Source organism: Moschus berezovskii, chromosome 17 (assembly GCF_049115385.1).
Source record: "Moschus berezovskii isolate FMDL1 chromosome 17, NW_MosBer_1.0, whole genome shotgun sequence".
NCBI lineage: Eukaryota > Metazoa > Chordata > Mammalia > Artiodactyla > Moschidae > Moschus > Moschus berezovskii.
In genome coordinates, this window is record NC_142476.1 from 35,025,272 (window position 1) to 35,046,000 (window position 20,729).

The following is a 20,729-nucleotide window of genomic DNA, read 5'->3' on the forward strand; positions in this document are numbered from 1 at the left end:
ACTCTGAAGAGTCTTCTCCAGCACCACAGTTCAAAAGCATCAATTCTTCAGCACTCAGCTTTCTTTATAGTCCAACTCTCACATCCATACATGACCACTGGAAAAACCATAGCCTTGACTAGATGGACCTTTGTTGGTAAAGTAATGTCTCTGCTTTTTAATGTGCTATCGAGGTTGGTCATAACTTTCCTTCAAAGGAGTAAGCGTCTTTTAATTTCATGGCTGCAGTCACCATCTGCAGTGATTTTGGAGCCCAGAAAAATAAAGTCAGCCATTGTTTCCACTGTTTCCCCATCTATTTGCCATGAAGTGATGGGACCAGATACCATGATCTTCGTTTTCTGAATGTTGAGCTTTAAGCCAACTTTTACACTCTCCTCTTTCACTTTCATCAAGAGGCTCTTTAGTTCTTCACTTTCTGCCATAATGGTGGTGTCACTGTACCAGCCGCCTTTCAAGTATATTTTTCTCCAAGGTTGTATTTCGTTAGTGTTGCCTTAGTTATATTTCTTGCTTCTAGTTTGAGAGCAAAATGTATCAACACCAGCAACTGCCATGATAAAAGCTACTTCGTTTTCTAGGGAAGTTATAGTTAAGGTAAAATTTAGTCTTAATCTGAAAAGCTTACATTATGTTTTTAATCAGTTTTATAAGAGCATAAATCTAATGCTGAAAATAATACAGTAGTATACTCATATTTGAGAAAACTGCCCATTAATTGTAAAGAAATTTAGGTTACAGTGTCTTTTTCTATTTTCTTGGCCATACTGCACACAACATATGGGATCTTAGTTCCCTGACCAGGGATTGAACCCTTGGCCTGTACATTTGAAGTTCAGAGTCTTAACCACTGGACCACCTGAGAAGTCCCAGTTATAGTGTTTCAATGAGAATAACTACCACTTATTCTTTTGGTGCCTGAAATATGCAAGTTCTTTTTTGGTTACGTATGTTGCTGTGTTTTCTTTGAATTGTCATAAAAATTATCTGAAATTCTTAAGATTATCTGTTTTATAGTTGAAGAAATTGAGTTTTTAGGAGGATTGACCAGTACTATGGCAGAACCAAAATGCAGCTCTAGTTCTCCTTGTCTTAAATTAACTGCTGTTTCTACTTCATTACATGGTATCCCTAAAATAATACAGAAGTCTTGGAACAGCTTTGCCAGAGTACCCTGGAGGAATTTATGCAATAGCACCCTTAGAAATGAACAGTTCCATGCTCAGAAGCCCTCCTTTATATTAATCAGCAATAAAGAGTCATTTTTCCCTGTCAGATATGCCACTGTAAGCACATTGTTCTCAGACTTTATTCAGAAGAGCTGTCAAGAGGTATTGATACGTGAGAGAAGTTGTCTAGTGTGGCAAGGAAAATTAAGTTGATAAGAGCTGCTTGGCGAGAAGGGAGAAGACTTTGGAAATCATTTGGAATGAAGGAAGGGTGGTGAAAATGATGTGATATTTTTGTGTATCTCAATTGTCTCTCCCTTGTATATGTTTTTTTATAACCTTTTCTTGCTGAGTAAGGGTCATTTTGAGCTTGTGTGCCAAGTGTACCTTCTTAATTGTTCTTTTTCTGTTCTCTGAATCATGGTTGTGTTTGTTGTTCTATAACTCATTTGAATGTACTGAAGTGTATTTAAATGAGGATTTGATGCAGTTGGAAGTTGGTATAGAAAAGACTGGATAACAAAAGGCTTCTTAATAATGAAATGCAATAAAAATGGAACCTGCAGCAACCAGCCATGTGGACAAATGAAAAAATGCCTTTTGTCTGCAAATTGCAGTGATCCTACATTAACATGGAGGTCTCTGTCTGGCTTAGGACAGCTGGCTAAGTCTGATCGTTCCCCTCCATACAGCCTTTAAAACCAGCACTTCTAAGTACTGCTTTCCTTGCCATTTTGTTCACTATCTCTGCTGATTAAGTGTACTAGATTATTAATAGACTACCAGGTGAGATTACTTCTGCATCCATCTTAACCAGTGATTGAGATATATTACAGTTTTTTAAAATAGATTCTTTTTTGTTTGATTAAGGAAATTACAACCAGGAAATAGAGTGAACACAGAAATGTGATTTTTCTGAGGGACCACATTCACTTAACTAATCCAAGGTTATCAGTAAAGGTCAGTCAATATTTTGGATATGAAGAAGCTGTTCAGAGTTAGCTTCCAAGAATCATTAAGAATTGATTTGTCATTAAGAAAGTGATTTTTCCAAAATACAGTTTATGTAATCTTGTAAGTCTATAACTAAATTTCAGGAATGACTGTTTCATGGAAAAGCTTGCTACTGAGTATTAGCTTAGTACTAAATTTGAAATCTCAATTTTTAGTACTAAATTTTTCATTTTGTGTGTTCCACAGTAAGTTGTGGGGAGGGGTATGGGAACAGGGGAAAGAACTGTGGTGGTGTTTCTAATACATTGAGGTGTGATATATAGCACCAGGTTATGCAAGCCACTGCTGGGTTTATTTGTAACTAATTGTGTGAGAATCCTTGTTTGTGGTTCTGAAATCCCAAATCTGTTATTCTGACTGATTCTTGTATCAGACCGTTATTGAATAAGTAGTCTTATTTTTCTAGGCTCTTTAGAAGCCCTTAGTCTACAGTTTAACGAACCATTTCATGATTTTTTACTCACTTATTTTTGCTCTGTTTCTTTGCATGGTCAATTCAAATCTAGATTCAAGACCCTTCACTAAAATAATCTGTAACCAAGAATCATGAACACAAGTATTATTCAGATCTAATTCAAAAGGGAAAAGAATGCCTTATGACTGAACCTGTCTAAACATGTGTTTACACATATGTTTGAGAGGTATCCCCACCACTCTTTGTTTACTTTCTAGGATATCTCAACCAAGGCCGTTGTGTATGTGTGTGAGTGTGTGTGTGTATGTCACGTCTTCTTTATTCATTCATCCCTTGATGGACACTTAGGGTGCTTCCATATCTTGACTGTTGTAAATAATGCTGCAGTGAACATGGAGGGGTTCATATGTGGTTTTTTTTTGTCCTTCAGGAATATACTTAGAATTGCTAAGTCATATGGTAATTAAATTGTTAATTTTTTTTTTTTTTGAGGAACCTCTGTACTGTTTTCCATAGTAGCTGGACCAATTTACACTCCCATCAACTGTGTAGGAGGGTTCCCATTTCTTCACATCCTTGCCAACAATTGTTATTTGTTCTCCACTGGGTCTTACTTGTGGCATGTGGGATCTAGTTCCCTGACCAGGATTGAACATGAGTCCCCTGTATTGGAAGAGCAGAGTCTTAGCCATTGGACCACCAGGGAAGTCCTGTTATTTGCTTTCTTTTTAATAATAGCTATTCTGATAGGTATGAGGTGATATTTCACTGTGATTTTTTAGTTTCATGATGACTAGTGTTTGTATCTTTTTATGTGTCTGTTTGCCATTTTTATGCCATCTTTGGAAAAATGTAAATTCAAGATGCTGCCCATTTCTTAATCAGGTTGTTTGGTATATTTTTCAGTGTTGAGTTGTATAATATAAAGATTAGGTCTTAACAGAAAGCAAGTAAGTTGAAGGTAGGGAGGAAATATGATAATCTGGTGACTCTGGTATAGGTAGGTAGGTGATTCCTTCCTGGTGTGTATATGTGTGTGTGTGTTTCTGTCTATTCATACATATTTTTCCAAACAGGCATGAGACATGACTTTTTACTGCTTTGAAATTTGAATAATTTCTTATTGTATTAAGTCAGACTTTCAAAATGGCAAAACATCTTAAAAGAAGTCCTACAAAGAAATTATACTACTAGACCAATACACATATGCGTGCATGGCCATATTCCCAGAGAGAGAAGCAGGTTATACCAAATTATGTTTAAAGAATGCTAATTTTCATATTTGTTTGGTAGAGACAGATTCCAGTGGTAAAAATTTAGTGAGCTACTATTTTGTATTTATATTCATGATCACCTCTTTTATTGTTAGATAAAATTTGAATTTCATACACACTTATGTCTGATGCTACTCTCACTGTGATTAATGCTACTTTTTCTTAAATCTAATCATGAAATATAGGAGATATCTAGCACCTAGAATACCATCTCTTTGCTGTAAAAATATCTGGTACACCTTATCTTAGAATGATAGATAGTAAAGAATTTTCAACATTAATGGATATTTTCATTATTTATTTAGGAAACTCATTTATAAAGCTTAAGAATTTTAGATTTGAAAATGTAATAAGCCAACCAATGTAGAAGTTCTTTCAATTAGCAGTGTAATTCATTTCCTCCTATTAGGTAAATTAGTTGTAAGAGTAGGTATTTGTTTGAATGAATCAAAAAAAGTTAAAGTGTGTTAAAGGTAATGTATTTTATTAAAACAATAACCCTTTATTCTGTTAATCATACATTATGACTATATTTTTCTGTTCATAATAGTCCTTATAGTTTGGTGTTAAAAAGGGACCCAGTATCATCCTACACAAGGATACCAATGGGGAGGAAAGAGAGGATTTGTGTTTAACTTAGTAGTCTTGAAAGCATTCCTTTATGATAGATAAACTCTAATCTCCAAGATCTTAAATTGGGTTGGCGGGGTGGCTATTAGCCTGGCACAGCCACTGCATGTACTGACTATGGTATACTTCCTTCTACCTTATTTCTGTGGTCAAGTCCTTCTCTCATGGTATTTTACGTGAAATTTTGTATATTATTAAAATATATATAAATATATAATAATATATAAAATTATTATACACTTTAGGAATCTAGGCATATGAGATTTGAGGTATAATATCCTTTTATAATGTCTGAGAGCTGAGGTTCTCCCATACATATCAAATGCTCACCTAAGACCCTTTTCTACTCCTAAGTTAGGAGATTCAAGTCACAGCCAGTCATGTGATAAACTTAACAAACCAATATGCCTAAAACCAAAAATTAGCATATTTTATCAGTCTCCACATATTGATTCATGGCTTCGCTTTTTCATAATTGTGTGTATGGCTTTGAACAAGTTATTAACTGTCTTTAAGACCATGTTTTATTCTTTTTAAATTGAGGATAAAAGTATTATCTCTTATATTCCTCTGTGGATTGGTATGTGGATTAAGTGAAATACATAGTCCTTAACACAGTAACTGGCCTGTAGTTCTCAACAATTAGTTATATGATGATGATAGAATTTTTTTTTCATTGTCTCTCAGTTCAGTTCAGTCACTCAGTCGTGTCCGACTCTCCGCGACCCCATGAATCACAGCACGCCAGGCCTCCCTGTCCATCACCAACTCCCGGAGTTCACTCAAACTCATGTCCACAGAGTCGGTGATGCCATCCAGCCATCTCATTCTTGGTCGTCCCCTTCTCCTCCCGCCCCCAACCTTTCCCAGCATCAGAGTCTTTTCCAGTGAGTCAGCTCATCGCATGAGGTGGTCAAAGTATTGGAGTTTCAGCTTTAGCATCAGTCCTTCCAATGAACACCCAGGATTGATCTCCTTTAGAATGGACTGGTTGGATCTCCTTGCAGTCCAAGGGACTCTCAAGAGTCTTCTCCAACACCACAGTTCAAAAGCATCAATTCTTCGGCGATCAGCTTTCTTCACAGTCCAACTCTCACATCCATACACGACCACGGGAAAAACCACAGCCTTGACTAGATGGACCTTTGTTGGCAAAGTAATGTCTCTGCTTTTTAATACACTATCAAGGTTGGTCATAACTTTCCTTCCAAGGAGTAAGCGTCTTTTAATTTCATGGCTGCAATCAGCATCTGCAGTGATTTTGGAGCCCAAAAAAAATAAAGTCTGACACTGTTTCCACTGTTTTTCCATCTATTTCCCATGAAGTGATGGGACCAGATGCCATGATCTTTGTTTTCTGAATGTTGAGCTTCAAGCCAACCTTTTCACTCTCCTCTTTCACTTTCATCAAGAGGCTTTTGAGTTCCTCTTCACTTTCCGCCATAAGGGTAGTGTTATCTGCATATCTGAGGTTATTAATATCTATAAGATAGTAAAATGAGATAGTGAGACAGTTGTAAAATGATAACCTTAGAGTCTAAGAAAACAAATTTTATGAATTGTCTGTCTTGAAAACACAGTCAATTTTAGATCCTTTATAGAATGCAGGGAAGGCTGACTGCTAACATTTTCATTTAAAGAGCAGGACCTCTTATTGATAGATTGTGTTTTTGTATTCATTCTCTCTTAGACATATTTACATATTTTTTACTAAGTCATTTCTGAAAAACCACATGCTGAAAGAAAGGTCAGGGTCAAAAGAAACTGTTTGGTTTACCAATGGCACTTATTTAAAAACCACTGGAGATCATCTTGGAGCCAGTGTTTGCCGATATTTGTGTGGACTCTCACATGCTACCCACATGCAGCATAGACAAATGTCTATATTAAGGTAAGTGATCACGCTGGGCAAATTGGGAGACTCTCTTGATGAATCAGATTCAAATAAAAGTGAAATGGGTATAACTCCAAAATCCAAAAACAATAGAAACTTGATAAAAGAGAACCTCTGTAAGCGGGTTTTAATGGAAGAATGATTGTGCCTGTCAGGAAATCCACTACAGCTCAATAAGACGAAGCAATGAAATGTTAGCACTTTGAGTATTTTCTCTCTTTGTATATAAATCAGAGACTACCATAGCAAAGTATATAACTGCCTTGGGATGATGTGAAGGAAATATAAAAGAGTGCAAAAATTGGAGAATTGAATAATGCCACTTAACAGAACATTGATGGAAGAGAGCCTCCTCAGAATCTCTGCATATCATCCTATTTGCATTTCATCTCACAGGAAAGGAAGGGGGTGTTCATAAGGCAACTCTGGGTCATGCTTAGACAGAAAAACTGAAAGGGCAAGTTCATTTGAAAGTGTTTTTCTATTAAACCCACTTATAGAGGTTCTCTTTTATCAAGTTTCTGTTGTTTTTGGATCTCAGAGTTATATCCATTTCACTTTTGTTTGGATCTGATTCATCAAGAGTCTCGCACTTTGCCCAGAGTGATCATTTACCTTAACATGAGATATTCATCAATACTGCACATGGACTATAGAACCCTGAATGAAAATCAAATTCAGCTACACACAGAGTTCATGAACTCCTACATGAGGAGAAAAGCCATTTTAATTTTTTTTTTTTGGCTGCACCTACAGCATGTGAGTTCTCAGTTCCCTGACCAGGGAAAGCCATTTTAATTTTCAAGATGCATTTTGAATACAGATGTTAACCACCCTCTCACCCCACGTCAAAGAAAGAAAAAAAATGAGGCAAAAGCCCCTAACTTTTATTTCTGTGTTTATAAGCTTGGTATGAAAAGAGCCTGAAATGTGAGTGGTCTTTTATTTGCCATGACACTGCAGTCATACTCGAAGTTAACACTCTTTGAGCAACAAGCAAACAGGATAAAAAGCAAAAACATTACTTTGCCAACAAAGGTCCGCCTTGTCAAAGCTATGGTTTTTCCACAACTCTTACATCCACGGATAAGAGTTGGACTATAACGAAAGCTGAGCACCAGAGAATTGATGCTTTTTAACTGTGGTGTTGGAGAAAATTCTTGAGAGTCCCTTGAACAGCAAGGAGATCCAACCAGTCCATCCTAAGGGAGATCAGACCTGGGTGTTCATTGGAAGGACTGATGCTGAAGCTCCAGTACTTTGGCCACCTGATGTGAAGAACTGACTCATTGGAAAATACCCTGATGCTGGGAAAGACTGAAGGCAGCAGGAGAAGGGGATGACAGAGAATGAGATGGTTGGATGGCATCACTGACTTGATGGACATGAGTTTGAGTAAGCTCTGGGAGTTGGTGATGGACAGGGAAGCCTGGTGTGCTGCAGTCCAAGGGGCTGCAAAGAGTCAGACACGACTGAGTGACTAAACTGAACTGAAAAAAGATATATCTTTTTATAAAAAAGAAAGCACCAAATAAGACAGGAGCCTCTGTGGAAAGAATATTAAGGAATTGACAGATACAATGAAGATTATAATGTAACAGATTATTTTTATTGTTTTGTAGTTGTTACTGTTTAAAGCCTAGCTATCTCAAATTTTTATATAATTTTTTCGTATGTATATTTAATATTTGTCCTTAAAAGATATATATTTGTATACATATATCTTTAAGGTAGACTATTAAATTCAGCCATCATCCCCACTGTTCTGTGTCCCCTAGGGAATTGTATTTGCAGGTACTGTATGTTGTACATAGTGATTTATCTTTGTCATTATGTCAGGTGCTTATCTAAAGGACTTAAATGAATGTTCAGTTTTAACTTAGTGAACACTTCAGTAAGAAAATTCAGTGCTTGTAGGACAAACTGTTGAAGACAGACCACTTCCATTAATTTTTGCTAGTGATCTCAATGGCAGCTCTTGTTTTGTACTTCACATTTGCTCTGTCACTAATAGTGTTCTATCGAGACTCAATTTTAAAGATCCTATGTCTGGGGCATTTTTTGTCCCTAGAAAAGATCTTTGAGGAACTTTCCTTCCTTAGTTTTACAACACAGACCATAAAGTTGTTTGTGGGGAGAAAATGTGAAATTTTTGAGATCCTTAATTTGGCAGGGTTGTGCTCTTCATTTAAACATCTAAAGGGTGGGTGGCATTGTGTGTCATTTCTAACTTCTGTCTTAGAGTAGTGTTGTGATTAAGATTACTGGAATCAGGTTGCTTTGTTTCCTTCCTTGAGACTGTAAATATTAGCTCCAAAGATTTGTTGGTTGGTTGATTTAGTCACTAAGTTGTGTCCAACTCTTGTGACCTCATAGACTGTCTGCCAGGCTCCTCTGTCCATGGGATTCTCTAGGCAAGAATACTGGAGTGAGTTGCCATTTCCTTCTCCAGGGGATCTTCCCAACCCAGGAATTGAACCAGGGTCTCCTGCATTGTAGGCATATTCTTTACCATATTCTTTAGCTGTGAAGGAAGCCCCAAAGTTTTGCGGGAGAGGAGGGTACTAATTTTTTTATGCCTCAGTTTCTTCTTCTATGAAAACAGAATGTGGTACCTTTTACATAATATTTAGGCATAAAATTAGAAAATACATAGAAAGTATTGAGATAGGTGGGAAACTCAAGGTAAATTGTTAATAAATAATAAATATTCTATCATCTTCAATATTGTATACATTAATTGACATAGCTAGACAACTACTTGTTTTTCATTGATCAGATATTAATTTTGCAACATGCAAAACATTATCTGCGTTTTAGTGATTTTTAACCTAGTAAACACAAAATATTTATCAATAACTGTGATATAAGCTTGAATGAAAGAAATCCTTAAAAAAGAATTATCCCAGAAAATACTGGCCCTGGAGGGGAGAGATTACTTCTAATAGGGAGAATTTTAAAAGACTTTATTAAGATATTGGCTTCTGTGCTGGTCTTCATAAATACTAAAAAGAGTTTCAGAAAGCTTAAGACAATGGACAGACCATACCTGGACAGAAGACTGTAAACCAGCATCTGGTTACTACCAACCAGGCAATTATACAATAAGTTTTATCTGAATTCAAAATCATCACTAGAAATCTTTTTAAGTTACACACTTTGAGGTCTTTCTGATGTCTGTTTAAAGTGAAATTGAGGTTCAGAGAGGTTAACTGATTTACCCAAGACAACACAACCAAAGAAGGAGTTATAGAGTTGGAAATTGAACCCAGGTCTACCTGACTCCAAAATGCACATTCTTTCTGCTACACTGCCGTCCACGTAGTTAGAGGAAAGTTTGAACTAAGATGTTGATGAGGGAAACTGTACTTCAAGTGTGGAACACTTTTGATAGATTGGTACTACTTTTAATAGAGTAGTACACGTAAAAAGGTGGGGTGGTGGTTGTGGTTTAGTCTCTAAATCTTACCTGACTCTTGCGACTCCATGGATGTACCCCTTCAGTCTCCTCTGTCTATGGGATTAGAAACTCTATTGGGGAATGAGGCCAGAGAGGTACCAGAGTATACAGTCTAGAATAACACATAGGAAAAGAAGTTAGGGCTCTCTTCTATAGGGATTGCTGCTGCTGCTGTTGCTAAGTCGCTTCAGTCGTGTCCAACTCTGTGAGACCCCATAGACTGCAGCCCACCAGGCTCCTCTGTCCCTGGGATTCTGCAGGCAAGAATACTGGAATGGGTTGCCATTTCCTTCTCCAATGCATGAAAGTGAAGTCGCTCAGTCGTACCTGACTCTTAGCGACCCCATGGACTGCAGCCCACCAGGCTCCTCCATCCATGGGATTTTCCAGGCAAGACTGGGTTGCCATTGCCTTCAACGTCTTAATAAGCTCCTAAAGCCCAGTGTACCAGAAGATGAGCTTATCCCATGAGAATATTTTTGTAGCAGTGTATAGAATGCATTGTAATGAGAGGAGATTAGAGGTAGAGAGTTCAATTAGGTTAATAAATAATTTAATCAGTATTTCCCTATATTTAATTTCCTTTTAAAAATGATAAAGTTGCCCTCACATATTATAAGCTTGTTTATTTAAAGGTATTTCAATATAATTCACTTCAAAAAAAATCTTTTGAGCTGTTTTGAAGATACAGTTATTATCTCCCACCTAATGATGATAAATGGATAGTGATAGATGACTGTAAATGGCATGAAAATAATAAACTTTATGGTGAAGCCACTATCATATTCTGAAAGTGGGATAATGGACATTTATTCTCTCTGTGGAAGCAATTTGGTGAGTTCCCCTGTCACCTAGGAGATGAGGGAAAACTTTTTCCAGAAGCTTCTGTCAAAACAAAGTTCTAGAAGCTGAGTTAGCTCCAGGGAGTTTTGCAAAGGTTTTGAACATTAGGTAGAGCTGCTTCTGAGGTCACCAGTACCGTTGTTGTTATTCAGTCTTAGCTAAGTTGTGTCCAACTCTGTGTAACCCCAGGACAGGAGGAAAAGGGGGCGACAAAGGATGAGATGGTTGCATGGCCTCACCACCTCAACAGACGTGAATTTGCTCATTTTCGTGTCCATTAAGTGGGTGATGCTATCTGACCATCTCATCCTCTGCTACCCTCTTCTCCTTTTGCCTTCAGAGTTCCCCAGCCTCAGGGCCTGTTTCAATGAATCGGCTCTTCACATCAAGTGGTCAAAGTATTGGAACTTCAGCAACAGTCCTTCCAGTGAATATTCAGGATTGATTTTCTTTAGGATTGACTGGTTTGATCTCCTTTCAAGCCCAAGGGACTCTCAAGAGTCTTCTCCAGCACCACAGTTTGAAAGCATCAATTCTTTGGTGCCTTTTTTGCAGTCCAATTCTTGCATCCATACATGACAACTGATAAAACCATAGCTTTGGTTATACAGACCTTTGTGGGCAAAGGGATGTCTCTGCTTTTAAATGCACTGTCTAGGTTTGTCATAGCTTTCTTTCCAAGGAGCAAGTGTCTTTTTATTTCATGACTGCAGTCACCATCTGCAGTGATTTTTGAAGCCCAGGAAAATAAAATCTTTTACTGCTTGCACTTTTCCATTTCTGTTTGCCATGAAATGATGAGACCTGATGCCATGATCTTAGTTTTCTGAATATTAAGCTTCAAGCCAGCTTTTTCACTCTGCTCTTTCACCCTCATCAAGAGGCTGTTAGTTCCTCTTCACTCTCTGCCTTTAGAGTGATATCATCTGCATATCTGAGGTTGTTGGTATTTCTCCCAGCCATCTTGATTCCAGCTTGTGATTCATCCACTATGGCATTTTGTATGATGTGCTCTGCATATAAGTTAAATAAGCAGGGTAATAATATACAGCCTTGTTGTACTCCTTTCCCAGTCTTTGGGCCCCATGGACTGTAGCCCACCAGGCTCCCCTGTCCATGGGATTTTCCATGCAAGAATACTGGAGTAGGTTGCCATTTCCTCCTCCACAGAATCTTCCTGACCCAGAGATCAAACCCAAGTCTTCTGCTTTGGCAGGCGGATTCGTTACCACTGAGCCACCTGGGAAGCAAGAATTCACTAACACCATCTAATGCGCAAATCTAGTAACATATTATTATTAAACAATTTCTTCATTTTCTCATGATTTTGGACACTTCTGACTATCTTTTCTTTTTGGGAAAAAAAAACCTCGCTCACTTAGAAACAGTTCCTTATAGGATGTATACTATATGCCAGATACATTAAGTGTCTCATTTGGTCGTGAAAACAACTCACTTAACTCAGTTTTCTTCTCACCCCACCCCTCCCCTTCGCTTTTTCCTTCCATTAGCTCTGTGAGCTCAGTTTTCATTAGCTTAGTTTTATTTGATATTTGAGGAGACTGAGAGTCAGAGAGATTTGGTAACTTGTCCAGGATGACATAGTTTGAAAATGTTAGAGCTTTGAATTCAAGTGTTTCCAACCACAATGACCATGTTTATTCCACTCTGCCACTTTCACTCTATATAGCATAATTTGCCTGCATATTTTGTTAATTTGATTTTAGAGATAGAGATTTAGGTCCATTTCACTCAGAAGGCCAATTACTAACATGTCCCAGAACTCAGAAGTGAATTCTGTGGAGGTGCTTTATTTTGTAAGAGAAGCTGAAAGACCTCTCTGAGGTGGTCAGGGGACTTAGAATTGAGTATAAAATACCGTTTGTCACGTTTACAAACGTGAGATCCCAAGCTGGGGGTAGAGTTGTTTGATATCCTGAAATCAAACAAGAAAAGAATGAGCTGATAGAAAACTCACATGTTCTTACATCTTGAGAAAACTTTGCCATACAATGGAACTTCACAGTAATGGTGCTAATTTATCTGGAAAAATTTCACATCTAATCATTTCTAATCATAGTAATTGCTCCAGGAACTCAGAACAGAGAATTGGGAGACACTCACTTTTCCTCTGTTCTTCTATACTGTTTGGATTCTTACCACACATTCTACCTATTCAAGTAAACAAATTTCTTATTTTAAGAGAGAAAGAACGGTGCCTAAATAGCACATTATTGTCCCCATTTCTCAATCCAGCAGACTTGCTAGACTCTCTTATCAATTTTATTTATGCACTTCTGCATGTTACAGATTTTTTTATGTATACAACAATATGCTCCACACAAGTAAAGAGTTTAATCTACCTTCCCAATTTTGGTACCTTGGTATATTTTGTTCATTTAGACTTATTCCAATGGCCAGGTACTTTAGTAGAGTATTAAATAGAGGTTTTGATATCTGGCATCCTTATCCTGTTACTTGCCTGAGAGAAAACTTGATTATGTCACTATTATATATGATTTCTACTTTAGGATTTTTGTAGATACCCTTATTAAGAAGTTTCATTTTCAGTTGTCAAGTTTTCTTGTCGTTAATGAGTGCTAAAGTATATTATTGCTTTCTTTTGTACCTATTGATGTAATATTTCTTTTTGAAATATTGATGTAACAGGTAACATTTTTTTTTCCTACTGTTAAACCAATCTTTTGTTGTTGGAATAAGCCCAACTTGTTCAAGATACAGTATCCTTATATCAATATATTGTTAAAATTGACTTCTGCTGTTTTGTTTAGCATTTTTCCATCTATTTTTATGAATAACATAGGCTTATAATTTTTCTTTTTTGCATCATCCTTATCAGATTTTGATTTCATAGTTACATTAGCTTCATAATTCCCTGGAAAAGACTCTAATGCTGGGAAGGATTGGGGGTGGGCGGGAGAAGAAGGGAACAACAGAGAATGAGATGGCTGGATGGCATCACCGACTCGATGGACGTGAGTTTGAGTGAACTCTGGGAATTGGTGATGGACAGGGAGGCCTGGTGTGCTGCAGTCCAAGGGGTCGCAAAGAGTCGGACACGACTGAGCGACTGAACTGAACTGAATACAAGTTAAGGAGTGTTCCTTTCCTGTGGAAGAATTGTGTAAAATTGGAATTGCTCCTTTCTTGAATATTTGATTGAACTTGTAGGTGAAATCATATGGGCCTGAGGTAGAAAAAATTTTTGACAGTTCATTCAGTTTGTTTTTTTTTTAATGTAATGCCTGTTTTACATTACAGGATGATTCATGTTTTCTATTTCTTCTTGGTCAGGTTTTAATAGGAACTTTTCCACTTGGTTTAAATATTTGATTTGTTAATATAAAATCTTCTATTTCTATTTTTTCTGCAAAATTATTATTCTGAGAGAAGGAGAAATCAGTTTAACATGCTTAACATTTGGAGACTAAATAAGGAAAGGAATATATTCTGATTTTGTTTAATAGGGACCTATGTCTTTGAGTTAAAAAGAAATTGTTTGTCATCCGGTGTACCAAGACTTTCACATAAATCCATCCTTATTTTATGGGAGTATCTCTCCATGAACATGGTATCTCTATCAATTTACTTAGGTGTTCCTTAATATCTCTCACTGTTAGTTTATAATTTTCAACATGTAGATCTTACATGTATTTTGGTTTTCTCTAAGCAGTTATTATAAGTGATATTTTTAGAAAAATCTCTTTGCTAAGTATTCATTGCTGGTTTATAGAAATAAATTTTAATATAACGACATTGGATCTGATAGCCCTACTAGGTCAAAATATTAGTTCTAGCAGCTGTTTTAAAGAATTTTAAAGACTTTCTACATAGGCAGCCATGTCATTTACAAATAAAGACAGCTTTACTTCTTTATTTCTGATCTGTATGCTTTTCCTTTCTTTTCTTTGACTATTGCCCATTGGGTAGGACCTCTGATACAGGGTTAGATACAAGTGGTGATAGCAAGCATCCTGCACTTGCTCCCAGTCTGAGAATGAGTTCAACATTTCACTATTAAGTATGACATTAGCTGGAAGATTTTCATAGGTATTTCTTATCACCTTGAGGAATTCTTTTCTATTAGTTTTCTGAGAGTTTTTATTATGAATATGTATTGAATTCTATTGAATGCATTTTCCATGTCTATTGTAATTATATGATTTTTCTCTTCTGTTAAAAATGTTAATTACATTCATTGTCTTAAAAAAAACAGTTAAACCTACTAGACTATCTGGATTAGAACCACTTGGGCATGATCTATTATTCTTTTTATACATGGCTGAATTCTCTTTACTGGAATTTTTTAAGAGTTTTTGCATCTGTTTATAAAGATAATTGGTCTGTAATTTTTTAATAATATCTTTTGCTTTGTTTGACTCAAACTGAATTTGGAAGTGTCCCTTCCTCCTCTGTTTTCTGACTTGGTCTTCTGTCACATTTTGGAATTGAATTGTCTTGCATATCATTCATTTGTTTCATTGTGTGTCAACTTTATTGGCATAAAGTTTTTTCTACTCATACTGTCTTCTTCTTTAAATATCTGTGGGATGCCCAGTGATTCCCCTCATTCCGGTTATTATTACCTTACCCTGTCTCTCCTTTTGTAGAGATTTTTCAGTTTTATTTACAAAACTAGCTTTTGTTTTTAGTAATTTTTGCCCAGTTTTGTCTTTTATTTTATTTGGTTTCTGCTTTTTATTATTACCATATTTATACTTCTGTTGTATGTAATTTGCTTTTTTCATAGCTTCTTAAGCTGAAAGCTATTACATCATTTATATTAAACTTTTTGCTTTACCAATATAAGTATTAAGAGATATAATTCTGTCTAAGCACTGTTTTAGGTGTATTTGTTGTTGTTTGGTCGCTAAGCCGAGAATACTGGAGCAAGTTGCTATTTCCTTCTCCAGAGGATCTTCCTGATCCAGGGATTGAACCTGTTTCCTACACTGCAGGCAGGTTCTTTACCACCGGGCCACCAGGGAAGCCCTTAGGTGTATTACACAAATTTTAATATATATTTTTTCAGTATCTTTCAATATATTGCTTCTTATTTCCTTGTGATTTCTTTTTTGAGCCCTATGTCATATAAGAGTGTTTAAAACCTCCAAATATTCTAGGTGTCTCTTGTTACTGATCTTTACTTTAGGTCTGTTTGGTCAGAGTCCACACTTATGTGGTTTCATTCTTTTAAATGAACTGAGATATGTTTAATAGTCTGGGCACATGGTCTGTCTTGGTATATACTTTTTAGGTAGCTTAAGAATGTGTATTTTTACCATTTAAGATTTTATGTAAATATTAATTTGTTCAATTTGTTTCTGATAGTATTATTCAAGTCTTTTATATATCTTTTTTTATTTTCCATCTACTTATTCTTTGAATTATTGACAGATGAGTGTTGAAATCTGCACACTCAAGTGTGGAGCTACCTGTTTCAATTCAGTTCTATCAGTTTTTGCTTCATGTATCTTGAAGCTCTATTTTATTTATATATTCACATTAAGATTTTTTTTTTAATGGACCCTTATTTGATTATAAAATGTTTCACTAATTCCTGGTCATATTCGTTGTCCTGAAGTCTACTTTCTATGGGTTTTTTGCTTGTTTCTTTTTTTTTTTCTCCTTTTGGCTGTGCATTGTGACTTGCAGGATCTTAGTTCAACCCCGTGACCAGGGGTTGAACCTGGGCTGTGGCAATGAGAACACTGAATTCTAACCACTGAACCACCAGGAAATTCCCAGAAGTCTACTTCTTCTGATATTAGTGGAACCATTCCAGGTTTCTTATGATTAATGTTTGCATGGTATATTTTTTTCTCTTTTTAGAAATATCTGTTTTTCTTTAAAGTGTGTTTCTTGTGGGCAACATTAAACTTGCTCTTTTATCAAGTCTTATCATCTCTGCCTTTTAATTGTAGTATTTAAACCATCTACATTTACTTGTCAGTCTAGTTAGGTATTGTCTCCCATCTTGCTATTTGTTGTCTGTTTGGCCCATCTGTTCTTTGTGCCTATATTTCTCATTTTTTAATTGAATATTTTATAATTCATTTTATCTCCTTTAGTAGTTTATTAGCTGTACTATTTTCCTTTTCTAGTGGTTTCTATAAGGTTTGCGATATTCATGTTTAACTTATCACAGTCTGTCATCAGATATACCACTTATATTATGGAAGACCATTCCAATGTACTTCTATTTTTTACCCCTTTTATCCTGTATACTTTTGCTGACATATATGTTGCTTCTGTTTCAATAGCAGAATATATTGTTATTATTTATGCCTTAATTGGTGATTATCTGTTAAGAAAATTAAAAAACAAGAAAGCAAACATTTTTTATGTTTACCCACATATTGGTCATTTCCAACACTCTCCATCATTTTGTTTAGATTTAAGTTTTCATGTTTTATAAGAACTTCCTGAAATAGTTCTTACAGTGCATCTATGCTGCTGTCTTAGACTTTAGTTGTTGTCAAAATATCTTTCTTTTTACATAATATTTCTAGGTTGATAGGTTTTTTTCTTCATCCTCTTATAAAAGCTGTCTTACTGGTTTGAATTACCTCTGATGACAGTTGGTGACCGTGTTCTTCTATATGTAATTATTAACATAAAACAGCCATTTCTGCAGCGAAAATGAGATTTTCAGGATCATCAAAGAATTGCAGTTCAGAGTCTGCAGCTATGTTGAGTCATGTGCAAGTCTCTAGCAAAATGGAGAGGAGAACTCTTGTAGAGGGGGAAAGGAAGTTGGGAGAGCTACAGTAGACAAAGAGTCCATGACTTTTTCTTAGCTGAGTTGTACCTGTCTCTCATTGGCTGAGCTCTTGCCAGGCAAGAAAAGGGTGCCTTCCTGTGGCTTTGCTGTCATCTTTTTTTTTTTAATTTATTTTTTTTTACTGAAGGATAATTGCTTTACAGAATTTTGTTGTTTTCTACCAAACATCAACATGAATCAGCCATACGTATACATATGTCCACTCCTTTTGAACCTCCCTCCCATCTCCCACCCCATCCCACCCCTCTGGATTGATACAGAGCCCCTGTTTGAGTTTCCTGAGCCATACAGCAAATTCCCATTGGCTATCTATTTTACATATGGTAATGTGAGTTTCCATGTTACTCTTTTCATATCCCACCCTTTCCCCCGTCCCAATGTCCATAAGTCTATTCTTTGTCCATAAGTTTATTCTCTATGTCTGTTTCTCCATTGCTCTCCTGTAAATAAATTATCCAGTACCATTTTTCTAGAGTCTGTATATATGCATTAGAATACAATATTTACCTTTCTCACTTTGCCTCACTTCACTCAGTATAATAGGTTCTAGGTTCATCCACCTCATCAGAACTGACTCAAATGTGTTCCTGTTTATGGCTAAGTAATATTCCATTGTGTATATGTACCACAACTTCTTTATCCATTCATCTGTCAATGGACATCTAGGTTGCTTCCATGCTCTAGCTATTGTAAATAGTGCTGCAGTGAACAGTGGGATACATGTGTCTTTTTCAATTTTGGTTTCCTCAGGGTATATGCCTAGGAGTAGGATTGCTGGGTCTTACGGTGGTTTTATTCCTAGTTTTTTAAGGAATTGCCATACCATCTTCCGTAGTGGCTGTATCAATTTACATTCCTACCATCAGTGCAAGAGTGTTCCCTTTTCTCCACACCGTCTCCAGCATTTATTGTTTGTAAACTTTTTGTTAATGGCCATTCTGACCAGTGTCCATTCATATGGAAACACAAGAGACCCTGAATAGCCAAAGCAGTCTTGAAAAAGAAGAATGGAGCTGGAAGAATCAACCTTCCTACTTCAGATTTTGCTACAAAGCTACAGTCATCAAGACATTATGTTACTGGCACAAAAACAGAAATATAGACCAGTGGAACAAGATAGAAAGCCCAGAAATAAACTCATGTACCTAAGAGTACCTTATTTTTGATAAAGGAGGCAAGAATATACAATGGAGCAAAGATAGCCTCTTCAGTAAATGGTGCTGGGAAAACTGGACAGCTACATGTAAAAGAATGAAATTAGAACACTTCCTAACACCATACACAAAGATAAACTCAAAATGGATTTAAGACCTAAATGTAAGACCAGAAACTATAAAACTCTTAGAGGAAAACATAGCCAGAACACTTGATGACTTAAATCAAAGCAAGATCCTCTATGACCCACCTCCTAGAAAAACAGAAAACAAAGTAAACAAGTGGGACCTGACCTGATTAAACTTAAATGCTTTTACACAGCAAAGGAAATTATAAGCAAGGTGAAAAGACAACCCTCAGAATGGGAGAAAATAATAGTAAATGAAACAACTGACAAAGGATTAATTTCCAAACTATACAAGCAGCTCATACAACTCTATGCCAGAAAAACAAACAGTCCAATCAAAAAGTGGGAAAAAGACCTAAACAGACATTTCTCCAAAGAAGACATACAGATAGCTAGCAAACACATGAGAAGATGCTTAATTAACATTGCTCATTATTAGAGAAAAGGAAATCAAAACTACAATGAGATATCACACCTCACACCAGTCAGAATGCTGTTGTCATTTTAATTTGGGGAAGAGGCTCCAAGGGATCTGTGTGAATCTTGATAGGATGTGGATGCTCCCCCTTCTGATCTCTCTACTCTGTTTATTTTACACAGCGTGTCCTTTTTTTCCTCTGGCAGTTTTCAAGATTTTCTCTTTCTTACTCATTTTTAGTAGTTTATGATGTATCTTAATATATTAGTGTTGTACCTTTTTCTACTTGAATATTAAGCTTCTTAGATTATGGGTTTTCAAATTTGGAAAAATTTTAGTTTCATATCTTCATATAACTTTTCTGTCCCTTCTCCTTTGTTTGAAATTCCAATTACACATTTATTAGATTGCTTTTCAAGTGAAGAAATTCCATTTGATTTTTATATTATATCTTCCATTTCTTTTCTCATTAAGACCATTGTTTCCTTTAAATATTTGAATATAATTTTACTTTCTTTAAAGTCTTCATTTGTTACTTCTATTATATTTTCATCTCTACATCTGGTTCTACTCATTGAAATTTTTTCCTGATTATTTTTGCCTCTGAAATGCTATACATTGTGAATGCTTTATTGTTGAATGTCTAGATTTTGTTTAATTCTTTTAAGAGTATTAAAGTTTGTTTTGACAGAAAGTTGAGTTTTTGGAGACAAAGTTGATTCTTTTGACACTTGGTTTTTAAACTTGATTAGGATGACTCACTGGAAAAGACTCTGATGCTGGGAAAGGTTGGGGGCGGGAGGAGAAGGGGACGACAGAGAATGAGATGGCTGGATGGCATCACCGACTCTGTGGACATGAGTTTGAGTGTACTCCGGGAGTTGGTGATGGACAGGGAGGCCTGGCGTGCTGTAGTTCATGGGGTCGCGGAGAGTCGGACACGACTGAGCGACTGAACTGGACTGAACTGAACTGAAGGATAACTAAAGTAGCAGTTACAAAACTCTTTCTTAAAGGGCCGCATCGCAAATGTTCTGGCCTTCACAGGCCATGTGGTCTCTGTTGCAGTTCCTCAGTTCTGCTGCTGCAGTGCGGAGAAGGCGATGGCGCCCCACACCAGTGCTCTTGCCTGGAGAATCCCATGGACGGAGGAGCCTGGTGGGCTGCAGTCCATGGGGTCTCGAAGAGTCGGACACGACTGAGCGACTTCACTTTCACTTTTCACTTTCATTCATTGGAGAAGGAAACGGCAACCCACTCTAGTGTTCTTGCCTGGAGAATCCCAGGGGTATGGGAGCCTGGTGGGCTGTCGTCTATGGGGTCACACAGAGTCGGACACGACTGAAGTGACTTAGCAGCAGCAGCAGCAGCAGTGCAGGAACAGCTATAGACAGTATTTACCTACAGTCCTTGGTATTCACAGGGGACTGCTTCCATGACCTCCAGCAGATACCAAAATCCATAGACACTCAAGTCTTTGTATAAAATGGCATAGTATTTACGTGTAATCTAGCACATTCTCCTG

The 20,729-nt window shown here is 36.6% G+C and overlaps 1 protein-coding gene and 1 non-coding gene across 6 annotated transcripts in view; both read left to right on the forward strand.

The window, feature by feature from the left end:
* COP1 (COP1 E3 ubiquitin ligase) overlaps positions 1-20,729 on the forward strand; it is a 221,298-nt gene that overhangs the window by 192,770 nt on the left and 7,799 nt on the right. The gene's annotated exons all lie outside the window — the stretch shown is intronic.
* On the forward strand, positions 1,722-1,862 carry LOC129551817 (small Cajal body-specific RNA 3). Its single transcript, XR_008685135.1, has one exon.